The sequence below is a fragment of the Sesamum indicum genome, linkage group LG4 (assembly GCF_026168435.1).
Source record: "Sesamum indicum cultivar Baizhima isolate 11 linkage group LG4, ASM2616843v1, whole genome shotgun sequence".
NCBI lineage: Eukaryota > Viridiplantae > Streptophyta > Magnoliopsida > Lamiales > Pedaliaceae > Sesamum > Sesamum indicum.
The window spans coordinates 8,414,382-8,427,118 of record NC_142660.1 but is presented as its reverse complement, the minus strand read 5'-3'; positions in this window follow the sequence as shown (position 1 = coordinate 8,427,118).

The window sequence follows — 12,737 nt, the reverse complement described above, 5'->3', positions numbered from 1 at the left end:
CTTCCCAACCATTAATACGTTCATCAATCTTTCTCAATAGTGGTTGGCAATCAAAGATAGTTAATCTGGAACAAATCAGGGGCAAACCCAAATATCTCATCGGTAGGTGGCCTTCCTGGAATCCCAACATTCCTAGCAATTGCTCTTTCACGTTCTGGGTTGACTTAGAGATAATGAGATAACTCTTTTCAATGTTGAGTCTCAATCCCGACCATGTCGCAAATCGATCCAATCCATTCTTTAAAACCCTGATAGAGTCAATGTCGGCTCGGCAAAATAATATCAGGTCATCAGCAAATCCCAGTTGAAACATCCTTGATACTTCACATTTCCAGTGAAATGTGAAATTCATATGCTGGTCAATTAATTGCAAGAATCCCATATGCAATATCTCCATGACAAGTACAAATAGATATGGTGATAGAGGATCACCTTGCTGAAGTCCCCTAGCACCCTTAAAGAAACCGTTCGGTTTCCCATTCATTCCCACAGAGAATGAGGTTGATGTGATGCATTCCTCAATCCATCGTCTGAATACTTCGGGGAAACCAAATAATTTTAAGGCCTCTAGAAGGAAGTCCCATTCCACAGTGTCATATGCCTTTCGAATGTCTACTTTCAAAGCACATCTCGGTGGTAGGCGGGCCTGGTTGTAGCCACTAAAAAGTTCATGTGTGAACATGACATTATTCCCAATACTCCTCCCCGGGATAAATGCAAACTAGCATGAACTAACAAGTTTGTCCAATACCACACTCAATCTTTGGACAATAAGTTTAGTGATAATTTTATATAGAACAGTGCAACATGAGATAGGTCGGAAATCAGCTGCTGACATAGGGGTATGTTCCTTAGGAATAAGCGCCACAAGCGTACTGTTAATTTGCTTGAGAAGCCTTCCAGTCGCAAAGAAATCCAGGACTGCCCTTGTCACTTCTTATCCCACAACAGGACATGCAGCTCTGAAGAAACCCAATGAAAAACCATCAGGACCCGGTGCTTTGTCCTCACCAATATCAAACACTGCATTTTTTACATCATCTGCAATGAAATTTGCAATAAGGTGATCAGCCTCCTCCTTCGTTAAAATGTGTCGGCCCCTCGGTCTAAGATATCCAAAGTCCATCATCTGTTGTCGTCGCTCCCCTCCCAATAATGTTTGGTAGTAGGAAACGAATTCATGAGTTACTGCATCCGGGTCTGTATGCGTGACTCGTTGTGCATCAGTAATTTGCAAGATCCGACGTGTCGCCCGTCTCCTGGCGATCTTGCGAAAGAAGATCCTAGAGCACTGATCCCCCCCTTTCATCCATTGGATCTTTTGTGACACCCCAAAAAAATTATAATATATAATTGGGGGATTAATTGATAAATTTTTATGAAATTTAGTTAATTGGTAAATAAATTATGAGCCATAATTGAAATATAATAAAATTTGAACGGATTAAATTGGAGTTCGTTATAATATTTTGGGACAAATTATATTAATTAAGAAAATTAGGAAGGATGTAATGGGTATTTTGATAAAAGTTTAAATTAATTTTAGAAAAAAAAAAAAAGGAGAATAGAAAGAGGGATTAGGGAGGTGGGCCATCACCACCGCCCAACCTCCATATATATATATATATATATATATATATGTGTGTGTGTGTGTGTGTGTGTTCAATCACATAAGACAATTACTCAATCTTAAAAATTGCAATTTTCATTTTCTGTTTCGGTAGCTCGCAGCGCAGGTAAGGTTTCTATTTTAATTTTTATTAATTTAAATAATTATATTATTTAATTAGTTCATTTATTAAATATTGATTATATTAAGCGATGTACCATTTAATTGGAATATTTTACGGGTTTGGCTATTTAAAATAGTGCCTAATTAAATATAGAATCGAATATAAAAATGATGTCGTTGGTTAATTAGATTATTAAATTCGTTAGATTTGAATATTGCTATAGCCAATTTATATAATTTCATCGGAATTGTTCACTAAATACGCAATTCTACGTATTGTTATTTAATCAAATTATATAATAGCGAGAAATTGATAAGAAATCCGTAGAAATATTCCAAAAATTATATTTAATAAATGGTTTGTTAGTAAAGAGGAAAACGAAGATTTGTACTTCGATAGAAACGGAATATTAAAGAATTATTAGAAATTGTACAAATGATATTCAATCTTATATTTTAAGAAATTATGATATTCTCGATATATTAATTGTATGTGGTATAACTCATTATAGGATATGGGGGTGAGGTAAAAGGACTGACAATTAGCGATTGAGTAGAAAGAAACGTTGTGAGGTTGAGGTAAATAAATAATTAGTATTGTCTATATATGTATCTTTAATTGTGATTTTACTGTTATCTGAATTTGTGGTTCGTGCTGATATGGATTTATTTGAAAGTATATGAGTGATGGATGATTTGATTTGATTAATGGCATTGTGTACGTGGAATGAGAAAATACGTTAAAATATTATGTTTGTTGTTTGATGTGTTGTGGATGTCTAAATGAGAATATATGGATATACTGTTTTATGTTACTAGTTGCTTACAAGAATAGTGATATGTGAAAATGAGGGAGTGGTGGAAATTAAATATATATTATGGCGTGAATACTCCTTGACGTGTTGAAAAGCCTATAAGGCGAAATGAAATGAAAAGAGCTTTGATGCGATATGAGAAAGAAATAAAATGAAAAGAGCTTTGATGAGATATGAAAAAGATGTGATGTGAAAAGAGTTATGATGCGAAAAAAAAGAGCTAAGATGCGAATTGAAAAGAGCTATGATGTGAAATAAGATTGATGAGCCGGCTGTCAAGGGGATTCACTTAAATTTATATAACGGTGAGATTGAGTTGACGGGAAAAATACGATATCACCTTCTGGTAAGCAAACTAGGAAAAAGAAAATTTAATTGATTATGTTATTGTGAGATAGCTATGTGGTGTACTACAATTGATTATGTTGGAATTAAATTGACTGTAATCCATGCATATTGCCTACTTGTCCTGTTTGGGCTGTGTTTAATATACAAATATAGATAGGCTGATTATTTACTTACTGAGTGGTAGGCTCTTCCCTCTGTTGACATTTTCTTTTAGGAGTAGACTTTGAGGTGTCTGACTGTTGAAAAACAGGTCTACGCACTATACTCAGGCAGGTCGGGCCAGTATGCTGTTTTCTCAGCTTGTCAGCTAGAGTACAAATCTTATTTTGTTTGTATAAAGAGAACATAGGCGTAGCGATCAACTGTGGTGGATCACCTGTGGTGTTTGATTTGTATATATGTGATGTTGTAGGTTGACTATATCGTTATGACGTTGTGATTACGTATGCATATTGATTAGATGATTATGTGCATTTATATATAACACAGGGATTATTATAAGTATGACATTTAGGGTAGATATAGCCCTTGTAGCAAAGGGGGTGCTACATCTTTGCCCTTTGTTGTAGCATAATCTGTTCAAACTTTGCCGCTTTGGCATACACCAAGCGACAAAAATGCTCCAAAAGAAGCCAGAGCTCATCTTGCCTATTCGCACTCACCAGTGTTTGAGCTACCTCTAAAAAACCTTTCGCTAGGTGCACATTATTTGTCAGATCTCCTTTTTTCCGTTTCAGCTCACGAAAGATTGGTTTCAGCGCTTTAAGTTTGCGAGTGATAGAGAATATAGGCACCCCTACAATCTCATGCTGCCACACACTTTGTACACTGGGAATAAAGTCTAGTGAGTGTGTAATGAAGTTATCAAATCGGAACATACCACCATGTTGTTGATGATTGTCTCCAATAATCACCATTGGTGAGTGGTCTGAAGTTCGTGGTGTGAGGCATGTATAGATAACATTCCGGAACCGCACCGTCCAGGTGTCATTGGTAAGCATCCGATCAAGTCGTTTCCATAAGTTGCAAGGGCTAGTACTTCTATTATGCCATGTGTACCATTCTCCCTGCATGGGTAATGGTAAGAGTGCAGTATTCTGGAGGCATGTGTTAAATTCATCCATCGCCATCCTGATATCTCCAGAAGTACCACAGACTTCACTAAGGTCTCTGATCGCATTGAAATCCCCTCCAACTAGCCATGGAATGTCTGTACATTGTATAGCAAGGATTCTAGACAGTTCCAAAGTTCCCACCAGTCTGGAACATCAGTAGCACCATATATAGCAGTAACAACAATAGATTTCTATAATGCTCTAATGTTCACACAACAATGTAAATATTGTGCTCCCATCTCTAAAACATCGACATCAACTATATTATCGTCCCACGTGATCCAAATACGATTACCAATTGAAACTGGATCCACATACCATTTCCAATGAGGCATCAAGAAAGAGTGAAAGCATGTAATATTGTTAGTACGGACACGTGTTTCTAGGAGACCAAGAAAATGTAACCTGAACTCAGCAACAATATCTTTGACCGTCAGCTGATGGTCTCGTTTGTTCAGGCCACGTACATTCCATATTGCTAAATTCAACATGAATCCTGACTCATGGGGCTGCATAACTTAGGACCCCGTGTAGTATTTTAGGTTTCATCAAGGGATTGTAAGGCATCAAAATGATTATAAATGATAAGAGCTTTACCCCTTTCTTCTCGACTTGGCCCCGCTGCATTTTTAGGGATTTCTCGCATTTCTGTCTCCTCCACCTCCCTACGATCCATTGGTTTTTCAACCCTTCGTTCTGGCATCGTTGGTCGCACAATCACCTCACTGTTTTGTATGCTAGGAGCAATATACGAGAGTGTCTTGCGAGATGAGTTGTTGAATGCGTCAGCGATTTTATCTTTAACTACCGGATTCGAATAAGTATGCAACGGGATTTTTCAACAAACAAGCCCGTTGGAGTTGGAATATCTTTCATAGGAATCGGAGTTTTTCTCATGTCGCGGATGATTTCATCGCATGTGTCAGTAGGTGAAGTCATAGCAGGGATGACATCAGCAGGTGATGTCACTATAGGGTTGAAGTCAGCAGTGACATCAACAGAAGCAGGGCTGACATCAGCAATCAAGGCAGCAGGGTTAGAGCTGATGTCATAAGTGTAATCAGTAAATGCAGGGTTGACGTCATCAAATCGCGAAGTGACGTCAGCAGTCTAAAAAACTTCCATGTCCGGCTGTTTCGACGGAAAATTACCTCCAACACGCCGGAAATCATCCTCTTGGCCACTGTCCGTCGTCTGAGCATCTTTTCTTCCACCCTTCTCGCCGGAAAATGAAGTTAGCATCAAATCTGTTGCCTTCGAACCACCATTCCTGTTCTGATTAAGTATAAACTCCGGCGGTCGAAGACTTCTCCATGCCTGACGCCTAGCCATTGGAAGATCAAAGGTCGTGCTTCTTGCCCGAAAGCAACGCGTCGTCGCTTCCTTTCCAAAGCGTTTTTCCCATTTAGTTTTCAACTCGCACAGCGCCGTCGTTGCCTCTTTGTCGCCGGCATCAATCACCATGTTGGCTAAGCGGATGAACTCTGCCATATTGAACGCACTAGCCCCCTCCAACCTCTATCCGCCATTGATGACCTTTGAAGGTGCACCGCCAAACCCTAGTTTTGCGCGGCGCACCAAAACACCATCGTTTCCGTCCAAGTTTCCATCTTTACCCATCGCCATGTCATCCCCAACGTCTGCAACCTCTATTTCATCGTCTCCGACCGTTAGATCGTTGGATTTCACCGGTGACCCTTCGTCTTTCAATCGCGACTTTTCGATTTTTTCGCGTCTTTTCACCTTCTCGTCTCCTGAAACGTCATCTCCTTCTCGTTGGCCATCCTCCACATCATCCTCGTCGCCGGCAGACCCTTCGCCGTCGTCACCATGGCTGCCGGCCGAAATTTTGGTAGCAAGGGTTTTAGTGTGTGGAAGTGAAGGTGTACTAGTATGTAAAAAATTAGAGAGAGAATTTTTTGGGTCCATTTTTTTACCACTTTTACAAAAGGTCTATAGGAAATCGTTCGAACTTGGAATGCTAATTGCACCGATTAATTAAACCATTTCTAATATCGATTTGGTCTAGAATTTTTTTGATTTAGGAATTGGAACGGTTGGGAACGGGGTCTAGAATAGTTACTTATGTTTTTTAGGTGAAATTTTAGAACGGTATTTGTAATACTCGTGATTTAATTTTGGAAAATTGGGTTCAATATAGGAATATTTGGAAGCGTTTTTTTTAATTTGGAACACATTTGTACAACTGTTTTAGTAATAGAATTAGGAACGGTTTATATAATTTGGAACACCCATTAGATATTGATTAGTAATTCTATTTGGAACAGTTTAGTATTAGTTTGGAACGGTTCATCCAGTTTAGGAACACGTTTTTGGAGTAGTCTTTGTAACGGATTTTGGAACAGATTTTTATGAAATTTGTAATATTTTCTGTAGCATTACTAAACCCGCTCCCAAGTAGAAAAATATCTTACTTAGGAATGGTTATGAAACTTCAAACCATTCCTACATAGAAAAATATTGTGTTTTGTTTAAAAAAAAATAAGAAAATTATACTTCTTTAAGTTTGAAATTTACACTTCTATAAATTTAAAAATACGTACACAAACACTAATTAATGTCAATCATAATTATTATTTTTTTGCAGTCTCGTATTCCTCGTCAAAGCTATCTTCGTCAGAGTTCTCATCAATCTTGTAGGCCACTGATTGGGATGTACCTGCTCCTTGTTGAGTAACAACAGAAAGATCAACAACTAACTAAATACTATTTGGGTCATGTAGGTTATAATTATAGTTGTTCGTCGCAATTTGTGGAGTAGGTATTGCCTCATCCTCTTGAAACGCAACGTTGGTCCAACGTGAGTCATCAATGACTCTTCTTGCTTTTGTTTTGCAGACAGTCATCCAGTCCATCTTGTCTGTCTTCATGCTAGGGTACTCCGTGTAGTATAATTGTACTATTTGCTATGCTAGGATGAATGATTCGTTCGTTGGTGTAATTTCTTGAATTTTACATCAACGAGGTGATAACGAGGATGTACCTTCTTACCTCTCACGGGATCGACCCAGCGGCATCTAAACAGGACAATCTGCATGTTTGGAATCAGTGGGTAATCCAACTGAATTATCTCTTCGAGAATCCCACAAAAGTCAGTCCGTGTTGGTACATGATGAGCTTTTGACGCACAACCCACAATTCATAGTGGACTTCCCTAATGCACTGAAATGTGGAAGTTGTAGTCATTTACAAAGTAATACGGGAATATTGTGACCTCAGCTGTAGGATCCCAATAGTGTAACTTCAAAAGCTTGTTGTTCGTGTAATTCAATTTGGATTTAACCTGTATTGAGAATATTATAAGAGGAACCATATACTGACAAAGTACAGTTGACACAATTAAAACACACAACTTACACGACGTTTGAACCAATCCTTGAATTGAGACGCTACTAGTTCGTTAATAATAAGGTCCTCCGCATGATGGTCCTCGTACAATTCATTCAAAAAGGACCTGTTTACATACATAGGTTAAAAGCCCAAAATGAATAATAATTAATGTGAATACACTACATCGATAAAATTTATACTTACTCATAGTATGAAGTGACTATTTCATAGGTGGTCAATATGTACGTCTTAATTATGTGGCATTTCGTACCACTGAGATATCTCTTCTTTGATGCATCACTACCTCGATTAGAGTAGTTGAAAACAGACTGTTGGATACGAGTGTCGTTCATATAGAGGTCATCATTTCTACGTGCCCGGTTCCATTTGTAAGGAATCTGGGGCTCAAAGTAGCGAGAAGTGAACAGACTGATTTTTTCTACAAGGTAAGCCTCTACAATTGACGCCTTGACGTGTGCTTTGTTTTTCACCTTCATTTTCATGCCTCAAAGGAATCTAATAGCCTAATATTTATTGGAAGCATAATGACACTAGAACTATTTTAAAAAACTAAATAACTCGTGTAACAATTACCACTCAAATGGATACATCCACCTGTATTGCACAGGCCCTCCCACGCGTGCTTCATATGGCAGATGAACAATTAGGTGCTCCATTTAGTCGAAGAAAGCTGAAAAAAATATTTTCTTGAGGTTGCACAAGATGGTTGCGATGCTACCCTCCAATTCTTGTACCTTGTTCACATTGAGCTTTGCCGAACATAGGATCTAGAATAGAAGGCTAACCTCGGTCAATGCACTTCACATCGGCTCAGGAAGCATTTATCGAAACACAATCGGTATCAACTTCTATATGAATACGTGATAGTCATGAGCCTCATCTCCTTCATGTCAACATAACGAGCCAAATTAGATGTGTAGCCATTAGGAAACTTTAGGTGACTAATCCATTTACATATCCCCCTCTTCTGCTCTTTGGTCAGGTTATATACAGTCTTGGGCATCACGTTCGGCCTTGTTTTATCCATCTCAAGCTCCGATCAGTTACATATGATCTTAAGGTCCTTCCGTGCATTTAGAGCATTCTTCGTTTTTCCTTTTATAACCATCACTGTATTGAATATATTGTCAAACACATTCTTCTCAATTAGCATGACATCAAGATTGTGTTGTATCAGGTGGGTCAACCAGTACTCGAGCTCCCAGAAGATGCTTTTCTTTGTCCACTTATGATTATACCGTATCCTTCCGGGAGTGACAACGACACCTTAACCACAGGACTGAACTCTTCAACCCATTCGCGGATTTGTTCTCCCGTTAATCTTGATCGTGCAACCTTCATCTCTACTCGATTCTTAGTAAATATTTTCTTGTTCCGTCGGTAGGGACGGTCCGGGGGGAGGAACTGTCTATGGCAATCAAAGTAGCATACCTTCCTACCATTCTGCAGGTAGAATGCACGTGTGTCTTCCATACAAATTAGACACCCTATAACACCTGCGGAACTCCATTCAGACACCATCCCATAAGCGGGTAGGTCGTTCACAGTCCACATGAACGCGGCGCACATTGGGAATGTCCCGTTCTTTGCACTATCACGCGTCAATAAATCCACATGTCATAAATTTTGCAACTCCTCAATCAGCGGCTCCAGGTAAATATCGATGAGACGTTTTGGATTGGACGAATCGAGGATCACCATCGTCAGGAACATATACTCTAAACTCATGCATATTCCCGGACGGAGATTGTACGGTGTAAGTATAACGTGCCAACACGAGTACGTACGATCGTACTGTCCGTTCGGTGCGAACCCATCTGTGCACAAACCCAGTCTAGTATTACGGGGCTCTGCTGAAAAATCGAGATATGTCCGATCAAAATGCCTCCATGCCTCTACATCAGATGGATGACACATGGATCCCTCCTCCGTTTGATAGTTGGGATGCCGTCATTTGCTCGGCAATCGCTTCCGAAGTATACAACCTCTCCAGGCGAGGGGTAATCAACAAGTACCTAAAAATGGCATACGGTGTCTTCTTGCGATTAGAATTTCGCTCCCTGTTCGGCTTGTACCTAGCTTCTCTAGAAAACTTGCAGTTGTCCAGATCAATATCGTTCTTCCAATACAACATGCAACCATTCTTACACGCATCAATCTTCTCAAAAGGTAAGCCCAAGTCTTTTATCAATTTCTTCATACTATAGTAATTGTGGGGCAGGTGTGGTCACGCGGTAATATATGATCAGCCTACTGCAATATTCGGTTATATATATTGAGAAATATGGCTCTCGGCTTTGGTATTCACCAACTCAGCTACAACTCTCAATTGAGATTGGATCGGCTGCTTGGATGCATGCACTACATCGTGAAAGCAATCTCCCGGTCGAGATACATAATCGTAAGGGCCCCTACCGTAATATGAACTAGGCCATGCATCAGTAGGACACGACCTCGTACCATCCTTGTTATAATTAGAAGACCAAACAGGCAGTCCGGTAGCATTAGAAACCATCCTCTGCGCTCAATCCATTTGTGCTGCATCACCCTAAGACGTACTCGTCCCTGTATAACATGAGAAACGGGGAGTTTGCTCCTCCCACAGCAGGGGCGCCGTTACGGCCTCAAAATACTCCTGTACCCTCTCCTCACCAAGAGAATTCTAATTATAATATTCTGGCATAAAACCTTTCATAAACAAGTCGAAATTTACCTCATTCGTAGTTTTGAAAATTTCATTTTTTCACTTCTGACAAGGACACCTAATTTCTTACCATTCATATATGAATGTTGACACTTCACCCATTCTATAAATATAGCAACACCATACTGAAACTTCTGATTAAGACCCGTCCTATTCGGAAGGTTCTTCTCATTCATCCATCTCCTCAACTGTCTCAACATGATGATTAGTCCTACACACACACATATATATTATTATAATTAATACTAAATTTAATTAAATATAGCAAAATTACGACATATATATAGTCAATTGATAAATAAAAGATTACAGTTGCTACCTGATCAAAATAACTCCAAATATCAACGTCACGAAAAAGAGCACAAAAATATTAGCATAGACTATAAAAAATTTCAAGAGAAATTTAGAAAATAGAGAGAGAATGAAAAAAATTGAAGAAGATAGTGAGATTAAATGGAAAGAGAAGAACACATTTATATAGAAAATTTTGGAGCGGGCTTAGGAACGGGTATAGGAACACATATCTAGCCGTTAAAAAATAGTCGTTAATTCTTACTTTTGGAACAGTGTTAGAGACGGTCTTTGGAACAATTTTTCGACTGTTGAAATGTAAACGTTGATGATCAATTGGAACGGACTCAAGGACACATACAAAATAATAAAAAAGAATCCTTTCAATTTGTACTACATTTTGCCACGGTTTTAGAAACACATTGCTTCTTAAATAAAACTCATTTTTTGGAATGGTTTTTGGGATATTTTATTAACGGTGTACAGGGACTGTTCCAAATTGTATCTCATTTAGGAATACATTTTCGAACTGTCAATTTTGAGATACATTTTTCAGCGGATATGGGTTAGATTGTTTCCGTTTCTAAATCTAATATAGTATTCCAAACTGAGTTCCAACGATTTTCTCTTACCATTTTGGCACAGAATATGGAACGGGTGTAGTAACTGTTTGTTTGGAACTCAACTTGGGACAATTGAACCATACCAAATTTATAACCCATAAAAAATTTTCACCTGACATCATCTTTGAATATCCATTCCTCAAGTGTTCGAAAGACCGTTTCAAGATGGAACGGGCTTTGGAATGGGTTCCCTGACCGTGTGTCACAGGTCGGCTATTACCTGTGGGCAGCGTGCGGGCAATCGGGTCGATGTAGGCCAGCACGGGACGACATGCGGGCATCTCGGGTTGATGTAGGCCAGCATGTAGCGACGTTGTGCGCAACCTTAGGCACGAGTAGAAGCAAATGTGCGGAACAGAGTGCTTTGATGCGGGAACAGAGTGCTCTAGCCTTGGAGATGCTGGAAAAGTGCACTCCTCGGCCCTTTCAGTGTGCTACTCATGGGAAAACTGATTTTTTTCTTAAGCCTATTATAAGGGGGACATGATACGGTGAGCATCAGCCGGTCCTCCCCGTGCACGACGGCAGTAGCATGAGACGACGTGTGCACAAAGTGAGCATCTCTTGGGGGCATGATGGGGGCCTTCAAGAGCCGACTCTAGGCAGCTCGTGAGCGGAGCGCTAAAGTCCCCGAAGGGCTGGGAAACCCGACGGGCGGCGTAGGGCCAGGATGGCCTACGTTGGGCACCGATTGTGCTGAGAGGCTCCGCGTGGTGTGCTAGGTTGCCCCGCGGGCTGCGAGTTATCTGAGGCAGCGCCTCTCGAGCGACTGGGTGATCGAGGCAAGCATTCAAAGACCTCGTGATCCAACTCATGGAATGCGCTATCGAGTTCTAGCCGTCCATGGGGGTCCGTTGGCTAAGAATAGGCGGTCGTGGGACGACGCCGCACAGTAAGCCTAAGCCGAAAGGCAAGAAGGCATGTCGGGCACGCCGTACGGGAGAACGACAAGGTGTCGGCATATCGATTGGGCCTCGGACTTATGATGATGTCCTACTCGGGCGAGACATGGAAGGCGGCCATCGAGGGCGAGCGCCTAGGATGTACCGAGTGTGTTGGACAAGAGACGGGCGTTGCGTGCGCAAGCGTAGTGCCGTAATGCCGAAGCGGAGCGAGGATGCTCCTTGCCATTTGGGCAATGTGTCGACAGGTTCCGAGATGATGTGCAAGACGCAAAGGGCACGGAGGTAGAGAGCCTCAGCAAGCACCCGGACTGTCGCGAACTCTGATGTGTGCAAAGGCCGGACGAAGGTGGGTTGGCACCTTTATGGCATCACAGGCCAAAATTATATGAGAAATGATATTCCGCTGCACTGAAGATTGGCAGGCCTGTGACACCGTGCCAAATTTTATCCTTTTTTTGTAGTGTTTATTGTATAAATCTACTTTTATAATTTTTATGAATTTAACTTTTGTAATTTGAATAAATTTGAGCCATGGACCTAATTCAAATGGATGTAGCCACTTGATTTATTTATCAAATATAGACTATTGACTTAAATCAAAAAAGACATAGATCATTGATTTGTTTATTAGATCTGAATCGTTGATATATATATATATATATATAAAACAAGATCTTACGATTTATGATAAAACAGTCATTTTATTGCTAAAAATAAAGTGAAATCGTACCCAAAGTGCGTGCACAACACCACTCGTGTGAAGGGGGTATTTTCACATTTTTAAATATTGAGGGGGATAGATTGCTATTTTATTTTTCATACAAGGGCTAAT